The following is a 5000-nucleotide window of genomic DNA, read 5'->3' on the forward strand; positions in this document are numbered from 1 at the left end:
CCACCATTGCGCAGATAAGGCACCAATACCCACACATGTCCTATACAACGGTGCACCCAACATCACAACAGTACCTCCTGTCACAGCCCACAAACAATGACCTGAGTCAAAGACACAGGTCTGACACAAGCATAGAATTGGAGCGCCGCCTCTAATAAGCCAAAGGTGCATCCTGACGTGACAAATCTCATCATGTCACAAGCATTCACTTACTATAATCACTATCAACGAACGTGCCGCCCCCGCCCCCCCCCCCCTACACCTTTCCTTACAACAACGTGTAACCTAACCTAACCTATGTTGTACCTTAACCTAACCTATGTTGTGCCTTAACCTAACCCATGTTGTGCCTTAACCTAACCCATGTTGTGCCTTAACCTAACCCATGTTGTGCCTTAACCTAACCCATGTTGTGCCTTAACCTAACCCATGTTGTGCCTTAACCTAACCCATGTTGTGCCTTAACCTAACCCATGTTGTGCCTTAACCTAACCCATGTTGTGCCTTAACCTAACCCATGTTGTGCCTTAACCTAACCCATGTTGTGCCTTAACCTAACCCATGTTGTGCCTTAACCTAACCCATGTTGTGCCTTAACCTAACCCATGTTGTGCCTTAACCTAACCCATGTTGTACCTTAACCTAACCCATGTTGTACCTTAACCTAACCCATGTTGTACCTTAACCTAACCCATGTTGTACCTTAACCTAACCCATGTTGTACCTTAACCTAACCCATGTTGTCCCCTAACCTAACCCATGTTGTCCCCTAACCTAACCCATGTTGTCCCCTAACCTAACCCATGTTGTCCCCTAACCTAACCCATGTTGTCCCCTAACCTAACCCATGTTGTCCCCTAACCTAACCCATGTTGTCCCCTAACCTAACCCATGTTGTCCCCTAACCTAACCCATGTTGTCCCCTAACCTAACCCATGTTGTGCCTTAACCTAACCCATGTTGTGCCTTAACCTAACCCATGTTGTCCCCTAACCTAACCCATGTTGTCCCCTAACCTAACCCATGTTGTCCCCTAACCTAACCCACGTTGTCCGCTAACGTAACCCACGTTGTCGCCTAAACCTGCTCTGTAATTGTTATACGACTCGTTCAATTAGTGTAGTGTTGCCCACCCGCAACCCTCGCAATATAGTTCGCTACTCGCACTGCCCGCTCCCCTGTGTATCGCTTCATGTTAAACACCTTGCAAGTCTTGCTGACTTTCCACATGCTCCTGCTGTACACTGTAATGTGGATGGCAGCAGGACGTACATGCCGCCCCCCCCCCACCCCTCCCCACGTCCCCACGTCCCCACCTTGCCCCCTGCCTTCGCAAGCTGGTTGGTGACAAGTTTGCATGTTCAATGCCCTTCGCATGCGACGTACGCAGGCTACGTTGTGGTGCGGCCTGTGTCAACTGTCCGCTGATGTCGTACGCGTGAACCACAATCTGTACTGCACATTCGTCCTTATGTACTGAATGATACATCGTGGCACATGTGTGACCGTACAACGACTGCGCCCAAAAACGGCGGACCATACAGTGCAAATATTGTGCACGCAGCTACGTGTCGTCTCCCTATGAGAGCTGGATTGCAGTGTGGTACGCCATAGAGACGTGTGGGAGGAACGGACGCCGTGGATGGCGATCAGCATGAGCTGTCTGTTGATGTATTCGGACCTAGTCGTCTCTCCTCACACACCGTGATGGCATGGTGCACCGCGTTCCATATCTGCGACATGCTACAGAGGCCGGTTGACAGTCGTTCGAGCAATGGACATCGCATACGTACGGGGGCCACCTTCCACGTATTGTCTAGGCGTGCACATTTTGTTGCGTGTATGTGGGCAGACGTAGTGTGGCGTGACACCTGACACAGGCATGCAATAATCGTTGAAGTTGCAAATGGCGATGGACGCCTGCGTTTTCTGGTGAAGTTACGCAAATGAAGAAATGGTAACCTGTTGTGGTGCGGTTGTTCTCGCTAGGGGTGAATCGGTGATGGCGACGATAGGTTGAGGTACTAACCGGTTGTTCCAGCGATACCAACCATGCCGACGAAACTGAACGGCATCTGGGTGTGAAGCGATACGCGGCGGTGGCTGGGTGGGACCGTCCCCGGCCGGTGAGGGGGCGCCTCCCGGCGTGCTGGCCGCGCGGTGCGTGGGCGCACGCGCTACAGCCGGCTGGTGGGGGCGGCCAGTGGCAGGCGCGCCGGCCGACGGACGCGGCAGGCGTCGCAGCTGCGCGCCGGCGCACCCTGCGCGCGGCGCCGTGCGGCCAAAGTAGGTCCTCGCGGGCCCGGTGCGAAGCGCGGTGGACATCTTCAGTGTGCTGGTCCGATTGAGGACTGTGTGCGTTGAGGATGCGCCGCCGCCCGGCGCTCGGCGCCGCGACGCCGTCTGCTGCTCGGTCGCCCCAGCGGTTCTCGCTGGTGGTTTGTATCGCAGCTGTGCGGATGTGTTGGCGCGTGCGCTGTGCTGGGAGAGTTCGCTTCGGCACCCAAGTGGGGCTTTTGTCCTTCTGTGGCGCTGGCGTTGGAGCTGCCGGTCACCGTAGGTGGCGCGTGTTGTCTCCCGCCGGCAATGCCACGACAGCACGCTCCCGGGCCTCTGTCGGCAGCGGCAAGCTCAGTTGGGAGCACGGGTGGTCGCACCGAAAGCGTCTACTCGCCTAACTCCGGGCGATTGCGCCTCTCTCGAACCCGACCAAGTACTTGGGACGGCGCTGCGCGCCGCCGGGACCTGAGAGGGTTTCGAGGTGTATTGTGCAGGGGAGCTCAGCCTCCTCCTGTTTGCAGAATGATTGAGCGGACGCTTGCGTGTTCGCGCGGGCCCCCGGGACACACTCCCGGGCGGCCGGCTGCTCAGCTCTAGTTGACGCAGCTCCCTGGTTGATCCTGCCAGTAGTCATATGCTTGTCTCAAAGTTTAAGCCATGCATGTCTCAGTACAAGCCGCATTAAGGTGAAACCGCGAATGGCTCATTAAATCAGTTATGGTTCCTTAGATCGTACCCACGTTACTTGGATAACTGTGGTAATTCTAGAGCTAATACATGCAAACAGAGTCCCGACCAGAGATGGAAGGGACGCTTTTATTAGATCAAAACCAATCGGTCGGCTCGTCCGGTCCGTTTGCCTTGGTGACTCTGAATAACTTTGGGCTGATCGCACGGTCCTCGTACCGGCGACGCATCTTTCAAATGTCTGCCTTATCAACTGTCGATGGTAGGTTCTGCGCCTACCATGGTTGTAACGGGTAACGGGGAATCAGGGTTCGATTCCGGAGAGGGAGCCTGAGAAACGGCTACCACATCCAAGGAAGGCAGCAGGCGCGCAAATTACCCACTCCCGGCACGGGGAGGTAGTGACGAAAAATAACGATACGGGACTCATCCGAGGCCCCGTAATCGGAATGAGTACACTTTAAATCCTTTAACGAGTATCTATTGGAGGGCAAGTCTGGTGCCAGCAGCCGCGGTAATTCCAGCTCCAATAGCGTATATTAAAGTTGTTGCGGTTAAAAAGCTCGTAGTTGGATTTGTGTCCCACGCTGTTGGTTCACCGCCCGTCGGTGTTTAACTGGCATGTATCGTGGGACGTCCTGCCGGTGGGGCGAGCTGAAGGCACGCGACCGCCCCGTGCGTGCTCGTGCGTCCCGAGGCGGACCCCGTTGAAATCCTACCAGGGTGCTCTTTATTGAGTGTCTCGGTGGGCCGGTACGTTTACTTTGAACAAATTAGAGTGCTTAAAGCAGGCAAGCCCGCCTGAATACTGTGTGCATGGAATAATGGAATAGGACCTCGGTTCTATTTTGTTGGTTTTCGGAACCCGAGGTAATGATTAATAGGGACAGGCGGGGGCATTCGTATTGCGACGTTAGAGGTGAAATTCTTGGATCGTCGCAAGACGAACAGAAGCGAAAGCATTTGCCAAGTATGTTTTCATTAATCAAGAACGAAAGTTAGAGGTTCGAAGGCGATCAGATACCGCCCTAGTTCTAACCATAAACGATGCCAGCCAGCGATCCGCCGCAGTTCCTCCGATGACTCGGCGGGCAGCCTCCGGGAAACCAAAGCTTTTGGGTTCCGGGGGAAGTATGGTTGCAAAGCTGAAACTTAAAGGAATTGACGGAAGGGCACCACCAGGAGTGGAGCCTGCGGCTTAATTTGACTCAACACGGGAAACCTCACCAGGCCCGGACACCGGAAGGATTGACAGATTGATAGCTCTTTCTTGATTCGGTGGGTGGTGGTGCATGGCCGTTCTTAGTTGGTGGAGCGATTTGTCTGGTTAATTCCGATAACGAACGAGACTCTAGCCTGCTAACTAGTCGCGTGACATCCTTCGTGCTGTCAGCGATTACTTTTCATCTTAGAGGGACAGGCGGCTTCTAGCCGCACGAGATTGAGCAATAACAGGTCTGTGATGCCCTTAGATGTTCTGGGCCGCACGCGCGCTACACTGAAGGAATCAGCGTGTCTTCCTAGGCCGAAAGGTCGGGGTAACCCGCTGAACCTCCTTCGTGCTAGGGATTGGGGCTTGCAATTGTTCCCCATGAACGAGGAATTCCCAGTAAGCGCGAGTCATAAGCTCGCGTTGATTACGTCCCTGCCCTTTGTACACACCGCCCGTCGCTACTACCGATTGAATGATTTAGTGAGGTCTTCGGACTGGTACGCGGCATTGACTCTGTCGTTGCCGATGCTACCGGAAAGATGACCAAACTTGATCATTTAGAGGAAGTAAAAGTCGTAACAAGGTTTCCGTAGGTGAACCTGCGGAAGGATCATTACCGACTAGACTGCATGTCTTTCGATGTGCGTGTCGTGTCGCGCAACACGCTACCTGTACGGCTCGCAGTAGCCGTGCGCCGCGTGCGGAACCACGCGTGCCTCTCAAAACTAGCGGCAATGTTGTGTGGTACGAGCGCTGAAGCGCTGGAGCGGCTGGCGTGCGGCACCTGGCGCCTGGCGCCGGTTTTGAATGACTTTCGCCC

The 5000-nt window shown here is 54.5% G+C and overlaps 1 non-coding gene across 1 annotated transcript; it reads left to right on the forward strand.

The window, feature by feature from the left end:
- The first annotated feature begins 2887 nt into the window (after window positions 1–2887).
- Window positions 2888–4796, forward strand: LOC124772957. The gene has a single exon (XR_007014408.1). It is a non-coding gene; the product is annotated as a small subunit ribosomal RNA (ribosomal RNA).
- The last annotated feature ends 204 nt before the right edge of the window (window positions 4797–5000 follow it).

Source organism: Schistocerca piceifrons, unplaced genomic scaffold (assembly GCF_021461385.2).
Source record: "Schistocerca piceifrons isolate TAMUIC-IGC-003096 unplaced genomic scaffold, iqSchPice1.1 HiC_scaffold_943, whole genome shotgun sequence".
Classification (NCBI taxonomy): Eukaryota; Metazoa; Arthropoda; class Insecta; order Orthoptera; family Acrididae; genus Schistocerca; species Schistocerca piceifrons.